The sequence below is a fragment of the Tachypleus tridentatus genome, chromosome 9 (assembly GCF_004210375.1).
Source record: "Tachypleus tridentatus isolate NWPU-2018 chromosome 9, ASM421037v1, whole genome shotgun sequence".
Lineage (NCBI taxonomy): Eukaryota > Metazoa > Arthropoda > Merostomata > Xiphosura > Limulidae > Tachypleus > Tachypleus tridentatus.
Window position 1 is genome coordinate 65,237,743 of NC_134833.1, and position 14,671 is coordinate 65,252,413.

At 36.6% G+C, this 14,671-nt stretch overlaps 1 protein-coding gene across 6 annotated transcripts in view; it reads left to right on the forward strand.

Moving 5' to 3' along the window:
- Window positions 1-6,611: 6,611 nt before the first annotated feature.
- Window positions 6,612-14,671, forward strand: part of LOC143225333 (homeodomain-interacting protein kinase 2-like) — a 99,036-nt gene continuing 90,976 nt past the window's right edge. For 5 of the 6 annotated variants that reach the window (XM_076454537.1, XM_076454539.1, XM_076454543.1 and 2 more), the window contains exon 1: window positions 6,612-6,766. The gene's annotated coding sequence lies outside the window, so the exon portion shown is untranslated. The remainder of the gene's footprint in view (window positions 6,767-14,671) is intronic. The other variant, XM_076454546.1, reaches the window with a different exon arrangement.

The window sequence follows — 14,671 nt, forward strand, 5'->3', positions numbered from 1 at the left end:
CTTGATTAATAATGTGTTAATTTTGTATGTCTTGAGTGTATTAGCTATTTAATAATTTTATAATGTATCAGTAGCATATAAACTGCTGCTGAGAAATTTGACTGTATTTAATGGAATGAAGTTAAAAGTAGACAACTATTTATTTGATACAGGGTGAACTGATGAACTAAAATTACTGGTTGGAGCTCACAACTAATACAAAACATGCGGAAGAGTTGTTAAAGTGTATTTGAAAAGAATTCATTTTGCATCATTTGTAACACAGTTGACAAAAAAAAAGTGTCCAATTTTTTTTTCTAATTTTTCATAGGTATGTTTCAGGAAGAAAGTAAAGTTAAATTGAATAGAAACAGTTTGAACATACAGAATTTTTAATAAAGAATGTAAAGATTACAGGTGTCTTGAGAATGACAGAGTCGTAATTTTTATACCAAAAGATTACTATGTAGGCTTAATTATAGGGTGATCTCAAGCATTAGGTAACCCCCTCCCATTTTCAGAAACTATGGGAAATATAAAAAAAAATTGTCATAACTTTGTTTTTTAGGTCTGCAAAATTGGTACTAAAACTGAATAGTCTCCTAGTGGCAAAAAATTAGGATCTGAAGTGCATGTCTGATATGCATTAGTAGAGATATGCTGTCTGAACATTCAGGAATGTGAGAAGCTTGAGTAGGGACCTATGGTTGGCCATGATTATAAGGTAACTATGAAATTTACATCCCAGTTATTAATAAAAAAAACACTGCTTCATAAACAGACCAATATGGTATGTAAGAATGGTTAGAGGAATTAAATAGTTCATTTATCAAAATATTTACCCAAACACTGTGTGTATCTGAATATTTCTTAATTTGCATCTTTCCATTTTTATATAAAACATTTACAAGAAAACATTATCTTGAATATTGACATAAAACTATATTATTTAGGTGTAGTGATGTGTGACAGATAAGTTCAAGTGTTCACCAAATGCATATTCTTGAGATGTTATGCAGTTTTTGACACGGACAGCAAAGGATTTTAAATACTGGATTGCACAGGTACACAAAATATTTACTTATACATACCATTTCACTCAGATTACCAGCTTCTAATACACAATATACAACTTATAAAACTGGTTGGGACCAGAATCAAATCAAAAGGTGAGGACATGGCCAGGTGGATAGAGTGCTTGAGGGTCAAAGGTTCAATTCCCCGTCACACCAAACATGTTTGCCTTTTCAGCTGTGGGGACATTATAATGATATGGTCAATCCCACTATCCACTGGTAAAAGAATAGCCCAAGATGTGGCAGTGGGTGGTGATGACGAGCTGCCTTCCCTCTAGTCTTACTCTGATGAATTAAGAACAGATAGCCCTTGTGTAGCTTTGTGCAAAATTCAAAAACAAACAAACAAAAGAAAGGTGAGGTGTAACTTATTCTAAGTTCTGCAAACTTTGTAAATAATTTCAGGGACTTCATTCACCTTCTTTTGATATATGCCAAGTTCAATAATCACCTAACATTCCTTTTGAGATTTAATGATCTTCAGGTTAGTCCACACTCTCTTCAAAACCACAGTTTGAAACATATCACATCTTAGTTTAGCAAAGTTTTTGAAAATACTATCACAAAACTTTAAAAAATCACTATTTAACTATTAAGACAAAAGGAAACTTCTTAACATCAAACAAATTCTCATTTCATAAATTAAATGTAAAGAAATCTTTGCTTTGAACTTCAAAAGAAAACCAAAAGAAAAACTTACAGAAATCTGACTTTTGCATCTCAAAAGAGGTGGAAAACCTAGAGACCACTGTTTTAAATTTCAATTCTAGGATTCTAATCTCCAAACGAAAAGAAAGCCCTTTCAGTTGGCCTCAATTTTAAAAGAAAATCTGACCACTGAGGTAAGGGTAAGCATTAAAAATGATTACCAAAGCACTTACCATATTGATAGTAATGGACTAAGTAAGAGTTGTGACTTTCACAACCCTGGGCCAGGAATGGCCTTGTGGTTATGGTACTCAGTTTGTAATCTGTGGGGTGCAACTTCAAATCCTGTCACTAAATGTGCTTACTGCATCAGTTGTGGGCATTATAAGTTGATAGTGAATCCCACTATTTACTAGTAAAAGAATATTCCAAGAGTTGGTGGTAGTGGTCTTGACCTGTTGCTTTCATTGTAATCTGTCACTTGAAAGTTGAGGTTGTCTAGCATAGATAACCCATGAGTAGCTGCATATTCAAGGTGTATTAAACAAATTCACTGCTCTGTCACATTAAAATTCTCTAGAATATCACCAACAAAGAAAAATTAACTTTAAAAAACTTCAAAGCATTTATTGATCTATCATCACTCTTCCAGCAGATGAAAGAAATAATTTTTTTTTTGATGAACTACAATACCACGAGTAACTCTGAACTATCGTCTAGGAAGAATTATATAATTCTGCAGAAAAAGATCCAACCACTAGGCTTTGAAAACATATTAACAAATACGAAGCAGAAAATGCAAAGTCATCATGAACAACAGCAACTTGCCACAACTCTATGGACTATCAAAAATTCATGAACTAAACATTTCTTTTTGATCCATTATTGGTACCCCTGACTCCTCTCATCATCAACTATCAAAATACCTCACCGTCCTTGTACGTTATTTTGTAAAACAACACAGAAGCCAGTATAATCGGTTCGACTTATCTAGTCGAAGAAACCAAAAGTTGACCTGCAACATGAGGTCAGACTTGTGATCTCAGATGTCACAAGTATGTTCCCAGTATCACTAGCAACCTTATTCTTTTTATTGTGAAGGCAGATGAAGCTTGCATAGTGAGGCTACCACTCATTTTGCTGTCCTTGTCATTGGAACACAATCTTGTTCTGTTATAAATCATGTATAAGTGGTATCTCCATGATAAAAGAAGTCATCTACAGGTGTCTTCCATGGGATCAACAACATCTAGCACTTTCTTCATGCCCTTTAATAACCAGCTAGTGACTACAGAAATAGGATTGAGTTCTTGAAGTAACTAGTCAGTAACTTGCATGCAGTTGACTATTATAGGAAGGTAGTCTTAACATTTTGATGATATTGGAGTGTTTTGTTGTGGCCGTAATTGTGACTGAGCAGTCTTCTTTTGGATTCACTCAGCTCACTCCACATGGATACGAAGCTAGAAGATATGCCATAGACATTATCTTTTACCATTTCCTCATTGGATAACTATGTCCAGCTGGAGCACCCATACTGTAGATAAATTTGCAAAATCAGTTTTGGACCTGGAACATCAGGACCCTCCTGGACAATCATAAAAGTGAATGTCAAAAATACTGCACTACAATTACGATTCAAGAACTTAGGCAGTCCAAGCAGTTGTTGACATATTTATCGAAGCATACGAGAAAATTGGACTGATGCTTAACATTCAGAAGACTCAAGGTCCAACATCAACAAGCTTCCAGTAAACAGTTTCGATCTCACAACATACAATGAGAAATGCAAAAGTGAAATTGTTAAATTAAGTGTCAAGGATCAAATCGATAATTTATAACCACCCATGCGACGGTCATTTCCACTATTTGTTTGTAAAAGAGTAGCCCAAGAATTGATGGTGGGTGATGATGACCAGCTGCCTGTCCTCTAGTCTTACGCTGCTAAATTAAGAACGGCTAGTGCAAATAGCCCTCGTGTAGCTTTGCGTGAAATATCAACATAAACAATTTTTAGTTTTTTCGTGGAATGTTTCAGTTTTTGTTTGTGTTTTTTTTGTCAATTTTTCTTGTTCCATATTTTTTTCCGGACAGTTTCGTTTCTCGAAAGTTTTATGTTTTTTATTGGAAAATCTACGATTATGTTTTGTGTTCCAGACAAAAAAACTAACTAATAAAAATCCAAGAGTAAGTCTATGAAAACTGTAGTTCTGTCTTTGATCTCAAAAGTAAGTTATACACTCGAAGGAATTTTGGAAAACTTAAAAGTATTTTAAATCTGAAAATATGTTGATAAATGTTTTTACAAAAATAGAAAACCTGGCAAATAAACACTGACCATACTATGTAAAATTAACTGAGGGTCGATGATTCGAATCCCTGTCGCACCCAACATGCTCGCCCTTTCAGCCGTGTGAGCGTTATAATGGTACGGTCAATCCCACTATTCGTTGGTAAAAGAGTTGGCGGTGGGTGGTGATAACTAGCTGCCTTCCCTCTAGCAGAATTGGTCAAGCTGGTGGATAGCATTCTCCAGTAGCATCATCAAGTGTCTCTCAAGTTGGTCTTGGGTAACACCAATCAGATCTGATGTTCGACTACAATGGCCAAACTTTGTTTGAGAGTTCTGTTTAGCCCCATTCAGTGTTATATTTGCCGGATTACACATCATAATGATAACTGTTATTCATCCACGCCTCCCATGTACTGGGACCGGTTTTCATGGGAAGAACCAAATCATCCATTTTGGGTACACAACATTCTGGCTGTTCTGATGACAAGTCATGAATCCTTTGAATTTATTCTTAAGTTTACCAAGATTAATTATTTTCAAGGAACTTCATATTTTTAGATATCACTTGTACATAAAAGGGTACTGTTACTAGGAGGTGGTTTACAATATATATTGTTATTTTTATAATTTGACATAAATGAAAATTTAGATTTTCTATTTGGAAATTTCGTTACTTTGGTCTTTAGAATCTTCTCTACTTGCTACTAACTACTGCTGTTCATGCTTGTTCCCTCTACACATATCTAGAGAATACAACAACGTCTTTCCCTCACCCACAGTTCCTGCATCATTGCTTTAATCCAGGTAAAATGCCATTTCTTTAGTAATTAAAGAGCTTTTAACTCAATATTAAAGTACTCTGGAAGGATAACGAGAAACGTACTCGGCAAAAAATTGCAGAAGTTTCCACACAAAGAAATTTCGTGATCACTGCACTGATATTTTTCTCCTATATTATGGTATGTTTAGGTTCACTTATTTCTTTCTAGAGTAACTGGGTAAATTCCACAATATAACAAGACATTTGAACTTAAATGCATTATTAGGTAAATTTCAATTATCTGACTTTGAGCTGAATAAATTGGATTTGGTATAGTGTGCAACTGTGTAAAATCATCTTTATTTGCTCATATAATCAGTCAAAGGCAAGGCGAATATGTAATGGCACCTTTCCTGGAAAGTTGAGGTCTCAGTGTATAAGGAGTGTAGAAGAAATTGAGTATATGCAGCCATACTATTCATTTTTTTGAAGACTGTATCTTGACAATATTCTTGAAGCATGGATTTTGTTGCAAAAGACTAATGTAAGGCTGACATGTTCAAAGCATATTTATTTCCCTCTGCTTTCCCTAATCCATATAGAATATGTGGATAATGATTTCTTAGTTCTCGTTTCAGCAGTTCAATAATACAAAATTCCATACGTGTTGTATCTCGTAATTTGTCTGGTATATTTATATATGTAATAGCATTAATTCACATTTCATTTTCTGGCTGCCTGAGGTATGTGATAGTTGAATGGGTAAGTTATTAAAGCAACATATGCACACGTGTCTTTTCTAGATGGACATCTTTCCTGAATATGTTACAAATCGTTGCATAGGACATGTAGTTGTTTTGTTGTCAGTGATTATTGTATTTATGGATTATTCTCTGTTCAGAATGCCACACGGCTTATCACAATTGAGGTAAAACTCGCTGCTGGTCTCTTTCAGAATGGTCCTGGTATTCCAAGTTGATCCATATTTGTTTTCTCAGTGCTGTTAAGCACAAGGGATATTCTTGTCTTGGAAAATTTAAATCCCTGATCTAAACACGTTTTTATAATTTAAGTGTTAAATATTTTGCATCAGAAATTACTGTTATACAGTCTTTCCAAAAGTGATCAATTTTCGGTAGCGAAATAATAACGTATAAACGATAAATGATATTAAAATGTAATCCAGACATAGATATACCATTCCACTTTGATTTTGTTTATATATGCTATAGATATTACATGACTCGATAATTTGCATATTCAAAGTCATTTTAATGTAATATACGTAACCCTCTGTAATTTCACAAATTGAGAAAGCATGACATTATATACACGAAAAACAGTGCAATTCTCAGATATATGTATTACCAATTCGACTTTTATTTCCATAATCTGTCACTCAAATGTAACTGGCTCGGTATGGCTAAGTGGTTTAGGCGCTCGACTCGTAATACGAGGGTCGCGGGTTTGAATCTTCCTCCCACCAAACATGCTCATCATTTCAGCCGTTGGGGCGTTGTAATGTACAGCCAATCTAACTATTCGTTGGTAAAAGAGTTGGCAGTGGGTGGTTATGACTAGCTGCATTCCCTCTGGTCTTACGCTGCTAAATTAGGGACGGCTAGCGCAGATAGTCTTCGTGTAGCTTTGCGCGAAATTCAAAACAAACTAAACCACTGTGGGAAATGGAACCCCGGATTTTACCATTGTATTTTCTGATATTTGCCACTAACCCATTGAAGGGCAGCCGTTACCCTTAGCGAAAGGTAATTGTGCTAACTTCTATGCTTGAAAATTTTCTTTCGATTTTCATACGTTGTGAACATAGTCTAAAACCGCTAGATGGGGACAGAAAGTCGAGTCAGAGCCGCCTATCTTCTATAGATGGCTCTGAGTCGAGTAGAAAGATAATATTTAGTAAATGTTATGGTGGGTTGATCATGTTTTAAGAGGGCTTTGACTTCTAGAAAAATCAAAAACGTTTGGCAAAAAGGTAGCGATTGCTCGAAGGTGAGTTTAGAATTTTTATATACTTTATGTTTATTTTATATATTTTGCAAAATATGTTTGAAACTTAATCATGGCTTAGGCCTAATTAAGTACCATCTGAGCTTCATTGTTGAAATTTGAATGGAAGTTTATGTGACGCTGAGACAACTTGTCAGTAGCGTTTGACTGTTGTTGAAAATTAACATTACAAATATTAAGTTACTAAGCAGAATATAACAGGTGGACTTTCATTCTGCTGCCAATGTTCTGGTATGTTTCCACGGAAACTAAAACCAATAAAATGAATATATATTGCTTTTTTATTTGTAATATTCAAGAAGCAACAAATAGTAAATACATGAATGAAACAAAGGTAGAATATATAATGTAAGTAGTCGATTTAAAATTATATTATGAATCTAAGAACTCCATAAATATTTCATGTATTACCTCGATATCTAGCAGCCCAAAAATTTAAATATTGAGTAACTGTAACATAAACAATGACAATTTTAAAAATTCACAAATTATATACAAGTAATGTAAATTATCATATTGGAAGCATATCAATGATCATGACTAAGAAATTATGGACTACCAAGTACCTATTATTTGAAAAATCACTCAGGTGGCTTCTAGCAAACACATGCTGATACTAAACAAGAAAAATTATCAGTATTTATTTTTATTTTTCAAATGTTTTTTGAGATAGTTTCAATAAGCTTGAATACAAATCAGTCTCATGATTGATTGTTACCCACATTACAAGTCAAGAGAGAGGTAATTGTAGCTCATTAGTATTCAGATTACCAGGTATTTAGTATTTGAAATATTGTTTATTGGCTACCAGCTGTTTAGTCACTGTGGATCATTTATTCTATGTCAAAAAGAATTGAGATGTTAAGACTAATATTCTTAAGAAATAAGATAATTTATATCAGAATTTCCATAACACAACTAACTCCATCATATAATCTTGAGTCTTGGCACCAGAAATTAGAAAAAGAACCACAAAAAAAAAACAACCTGACTTCATAAATTATCACTAAATTCACTTATTACAAATTATAAAACTAATTAACACCAAAAATGTATCTATACCCCTGATGCTTTGAAATATCTTTTTCTTACATAGTGATTTTGTATTTATAGCATAGGAATTTCAAGAATGTGTGGCATTGATTCTACTGATGTATTTATGTGGTAAAGTTTATGCACGTACTGTTTTTATAAGTCTTTTTACAAACACTGTGATCTTATATATATATGGGAATTTCAAAAATATATCAACATTAAAGCTACCGAGTTTAAAAGGTATTTAAACTAATGAAAACTAATTATAATGAAATCTTCATTCTGTTTAAAACTCCACTTTCAGAAAATATTGTAATTCATTTTGGAAGAGTTATTAATTATCTGATAAATTTACTTACATGGAATGATGGACCATTTTACATATAATTATAGTTAGAGTGACAGATGCATTGTGCCACCCACTGCCAGTCATTTTGTCTTACTATGAGAATATTATTTGTAATGGTATGTGAACTGCACTATGCATAAATGAAATATAAACATAACAATAATTAACAAAAAAGAGAGAATACCATCTCACACACCTCTTCCCTTATCTGAAGTGATAATTTTGACTTATATTGAATATTTTGTAAATAAAAACTAAATCATATTTGTTTTACTATTACTTAAAAGTACACTGTTCTATAGCTTTAAAGACTGAACAGCCAAAATGTGAGCAGTTCCTTTTTTTAATAACACTTTTAATGTTATTTCCATTACAATGATAACCTAAATATATTAACCTTGCATTTGTTATAACTGAAAAAAATCATTTGCTATTTCTTGGCCTACATCACCAAATGAACTAAATCCTTGTATAAAGAAGTAACATTCTAATTGTAACCAGTAACACCCAAGACCTAAATGTCATCTCCATATGTAAGCAGTCTATCTGTGTCATTGATGTAAATCCAAAAGAGCAGAGGCCTTAACTTTGAGCTACCCTACTTGTGATATTAATCCAGGTTGAACACCATTTACAACAAACCTTTTGGTTCTGTCATTCAACCCTTTTTCAGTACAATAACCCAACTTATCTCCAACAGATATAGAAATTTTTTAAACAAGCCTTGTGACAATGTCATATTCTTTTTCGAAGTATGGATATACCCAATTCACACCTTTACCCTTATCTACACAAACAGTATTCTCTTTAAAGGATGCCAGATGATTAATAAGGAAAGATTTTCCACTAATGAAATCATGTTTGCTATCTAACCAAATTTTAAACTTTATTAAATGAAATTGCAAAGAATCTTTTATCAGACTTTCAAACAAGTATTTGTACCACTAGTGTAAGACAGTTGTTCCTCTTAGTTACTTGGACATATATCATGAGAGGAAGAGTAACAGTAGCTAACTTCTAATTTTCTGTAACCTGTTTAACATTCAAGGACTTACAGAAATATTAAGAAATTGCTCACTTATTCAGTCTAGGAGAGTTATTGTTGTTTAACCTTTCTACCTTTTTCTTAAGTTCATAATTAATGTAATTATCCTGTTTGGTCATGTTTCCATCCAACAGCTATTGAAGATAATGAATATTACAGTTATTAGAAAAACTGTAGTAGATGTAGATTTCAGTAACCCAGCTATCTCTCAATCATCACCAAGAAGATTTCAATAACCAAGCTATCTCTCAATCATCACCAAGTAAATTTTCAGTAACCCAGCTGTCTCTCAGTCATCACCAAGAAAGTTTCAGTAACCCAGCTATCTCTTCTCAGTTATCAATAAAAAGATTTCAGTAACCCAGCTATCTCTCAGTAATCATCAAGAAAGTTTCAGTAACTTAGCTATTTCTGTCATCACCAAGAAAGTTTCAGTAATCTAGCTATCTCTGTCATCATCAAGAAAGTTTCAGTAATCTAGCTATCTTTGTCATCATCAAGAAAGTTTCAGTAATCTAGCTATCTCTCAGTGATCAACAAGAAGATTTCAGTAACCCAGCTATCTCTGTCATCACCAAGAAAGTTTCAGTAACCCAGTTATCTCTGAATTATCACCAAGAAGATTTCAGTAACTCAGTTATCAAAAAGAATTCAGTAACCCAGCTACACTCAGTCATTATTAAGAATTCATCCTTTACTATTTCTCAAAGGCCCTATTATTATATTAACAATTTCAACATGTTTAATGTGTCTCTTAAATAGTTGGAACGTTGTAGGTAACAGCATCAATTGTTGATGGCTACTGTTTAAGGGTTAAAGAAACCCTTACTTTTCATTTTTGGCAAATCATTTTGATTTGCTAATGTCTTGTTCAATCCTCTGTAAATTTCTAATAACAGGAGTACAAACTTCTTCAATTTATAATTCTTTCCTTTAATTTTAACCTTTCTACTCTCTGTGAGCCAACCTGGTCTTTAACTTGAAGCCCTCACCATTTCTTTTTTACAACAAGTAACATCTTTATCTTGAGCATTTAAACACTTATTTTAACAGTTTACGACATTTGTTCAAACTGTTACCCCAGTTTATCAACAGTCTCTCCATAGCTATGAAGGTTCTCTACTACATTGTCTTTTGCCTATTTTGTAAGCTCTATTCTGTCTTGTATTTATTATATCTCTTTTGGTCTTCCTTGGCATATCCTTCCAATTGTTTTCCAGCCCATTGTTTGTTCTGGTAGCCTGTCATTCATTCTTAGAATGTACCCACAGTATCTCCAGCTATCCTCTCAGTGTGGATTCCTGTACGTGGTGAGGGGACCTCTCAGGGAAAGTTCTGTTCTTTCTGGTTACCTCCTCTGGGATCTAAACATCCACCCACGTGTTTGCTGTGAGTGGCAATCTGTGAAGGGGAGGAGAGGATCCTGGTGGTTGAGAGGTCCAACCCTAACACACCACTTTGGCCTTGAATTTCTGTAGACGGGCGGCCTTTGGGTGGCTCCTCTTGGGTCAGTCGGCTGGTCCACTTGGGCTAGAGTCAACCAAGTACCAGTGTTGTTGACATTGTATCTGATGCTGGTGTTTGGGTAGAGCATTCATAAAACCCTAGTGTTGCTGCAATGTCCTTTAATAACATTGTAGTGCGTCCCCTCGTATGGCTCCATGGTGGGTGGGGCCAGTGGGTACCAACATTTTCTTTTTTCTCCTATGGATCCTCCTATGAAAAATTTAAATAACATTGTGAAAAAACAGTCAATAGGTAAATGACCACATCTTGAAGACTCTGAGCAGCAATCTTCAACATTTGTAACACCTGTACCCCATTTTCTTGTATTACATTCTCTTTCGGAAAAACCTTTAGGGCAAATGTCCTCCTTTTTTATGCAGAAGGGACTAGAGGGTCTTTGCTGGCTCTCCAAAGTCAGTAAAGAAGCTTTGATCTGGAGAGATATTGGTTGAAACATCCACATCCCAACACAGTGAACTCCTCTTGAATTCAAAGGCAATTGGGGATGTACCTATTGAGGTTACCCCTCATGCTACCTTGAATTCATCACGAGGAGTTATTGTTGAGAGGGATTTGAAGAACATTCCTGAGTCGGAGATTCTCTCTGGTTTCTCCACTCAAGGAGTTTCTGCAGTGAGGGGCATCTCCACTCTCAAAGATGGAGTTACACTGCTGACAGATATCCTTGTTTTGACATTTACATCAGCACGTGCACCAGCCACCATCAAGGCAGGTTATCTAATTTGCAGGGTATGGCCGTACATTCCAAACCCTCTCCGATGTTTCCAATGTCAGAGGTTCAGCCACTCAAAGACGTCATGTTGTGGTTCCCTGACGTGCTCGTTGTGGTGGCAAGGACCACGATGCCTATGAGTGTGACACGGACGCACATTGTGTCAACTGCAATGGTTCTCATCCTTCCAACTTTTGTTCTTGCCCGAAATGGTTGGAGGAAAAAGACGTCATGTTGTGGTTCCCTGATGTGCTCGTTGTGGTGGCAAGGACCACGATGCCTATGAGTGTGACACGGACGCACATTGTGTCAACTGCAATGGTTCTCATCCTTCCAACTTTTGTTCTTGCCCAAAATGGTTGGAGGAAAAAGAGGTGCAGTGTATGAAAACAACTCATAACATTAGTTATCCTGAGGCTCGGAAATTGCTGCCCACCACTCCATCTCAGACATGTGCTGCTGCACTTCATTCCACAACTACAGTGGGAGTGCAGACAGATCTCTCTGTGCCTCCAAGAGAATCGTTTTCAAAACAAATGAAAAACCTTTTGACCTCCATGGTTAAAAATGTTGATGAATCGACTTCTACACCCATCTCTGTTCCTCCCATACATTCCAACAAATCTCAAGATCCACATCCTTCGGTTTCAAATACAGGCATTTCTTCTGATACATCTTTTTCTCCAACTCCACAATGCAAAACAATCATTCGTTTGCGTCCTCAGTCACTGGATTCCCCTTCTAACAACAAAGACCTGCCCAATCAACCCAGGGAAGGATCCATGGAGGTCGATAGACCTCCTCCGGCTAAGGACAGTAAGGAAAAAGACATGGTTGTAAACAGAAGGGTTCTCCAACCACTTCACCTACCTGTCATTAAAAATGGCCACCTTGATACAATGGAACTGTCGAGGTTTACATTCTAATCTGGATGACATCAAAATACTGATTGCTTCCTACCATCCTGTATGTTTTTCCTTACAAGAAACATTTCTAAAACCTGCTGATACAGTCACCATTCGGCAGTTTTCTCTGTACAGAAATGACGGGCTGTGTGATGGACGAGTACATGTAGGGGTGCCACTGTTGATTGTTCAGCATATGCTCACCCTGTTTTTATCACTCAACACTCCCTTGGAGGCCATAGCCATCCGTGTTTCCCTGGGTCATACCACCACTGTTTGTTCTCTCAACCTGCTCCCTGGAGAGACTTATGATCAATCAGACCTTGATGCTCTCGTTGAACAGTTGCTGTCTGCCTTTCTAATTCTGGGGGACTTTAATGGACATCATCCCCTCTGGGGAAGTGCTGTTATTGATAGGAGGGGTCGTTCTGTAGAGCGTATACTCTCTGATCACAATCTTTCTCTTTTAAATACTGGTTTTTCTGCTTATTTTCATGCACCTAGTCAGTCCTTTACTGCTACTGATTTCTTGGTTTGCTCCCCTTCATTATTCTCCCATTTTTCGTGGAGGGTTGACATTATTCCACTAGGCAGTGATCATTTTCCTATACTTTTAAGAGAGACTGGCCATGGTCAATGCCACCTTACCTGCGTGCCCCTGGTGGAAGCTGGATCAGGCAGACTGGTTCACTCTCACTGCTCTCGCAGAACTTGATCCTGCCATCATGAGTCAGCCATCAACAGACGACTGTGTGGCAGCAGTAACTGACTGTATTATACAAGCAGCTGCTCAATGTATTCCTACAACCTCGACACGTTTTCCACGATATCCTCTTCCATGGTGGGATCCTGCCTGCCACATGGCACGGAAGGCTTTAAAGCGGTCCTGGGATACTTTCTGTAGATATCCCACACTTTTGAACCGCATCGCTTTCCAACGGGCTCGTGCACATGCTAAGTGGGTAAGATGTCAAAGCCAGAAGGAATCTTGGATTAAGTTCACAACTTGTGCATATCTTCTACCACCAGTTCCAAGGTCATATGGAACAGGAATCGAAAGGTCAGTGGACACTACAATTCTGTCTCCCTCTCGATCTTATTCTCTGATGGCCAAGAGGTAACTGATGTCCTGAGCATCGCTGATACTCTAAGTGAAAGCTTTTGCCGGGTATTTAGCACTTGCTTGTTCCTCCACCTTCTTGGCCATCAAGACTCGGACAGAGCATTCACCTCTGTCCTTTCGAACTGACTGTCTCTTTGACTATAATCGTCCCTTTGCACTGAAAATGGCCCTTCATTGGTCTTGCAGTACATCTGTTGGACCTGATGATGTACACTATGACATGCTGCGCTATCTCTCTCCTTCTCTTGATATTCTTCTAATTGTTTTTAACTGGATCTGGCAGGAGAATGTTTTTTCTAATGCCTGTTGCCAGGCTATTATCTTACCTTTCTCTAAGCCTGGGAAATTTATATAGATGGTTCCAAATCAGGTAACGCTGTGGGTTCTGCCATGGTTTGTTGTGGTTCAGTGGTTGTGTGCAGAATTCCCTCTACAGCTTCTGTGTTCACTGTTGAACTGTATGCCATTTCTCTTTCCCTGGATCATATTGAAGCTAAGCAGTACTCTAATTGCACTATGTATACTGACTTGCTTAGTTCTCTACTGGCCCTGGAATCGGTTCACGTTGGCTCACACCCTTTTCTCACTGATATTCAAAACCGACTGGCCCATTTCTCATTAACATCTACTTCTCTCCAGTTTTTCTGAATACCAGGCCACGTTGGTATTTGCAGGAATGAGCTTGCAGACACAGCAGCTAAATCTATCTGCTCTGGCACTATCACCACTCTGCCTATTCCATACATGGACAATGGTCCTGTATTCAAGGCTCTGCGCCGTGCCCGCTGGTGGTCAACTTGGAGTGAGCATCGTGACAACAAGCTTTTCCACATAAAACCCTATATTGGACTTTGGCCATCTAGCTTTTGTAAGGTTCGGAAGGAGGAAGTTGTTCTAACTAAACTATGCATTGGTCACAGTTTAACTCATCGTTTCTTTTATCTGGAACTGATGTACCAGTGTGTAGTTTGTGTAACACTCAAATCACTGTAAGCCACATTTTACTTTCCTGCCATTGTTACGACTCTCAACGACGGCACAATTTTAAACATGTTCTATCCCAAGGTTTGTCTGTAACATTGGACTGTTATTGGTGATGATGACACTGTCCACCTTGATAAAGTTTTTAGTTTTTAATGTCATTTAAGTGTTTGATATATATTCATTACACCTTTTTAATTGTGGTTCACT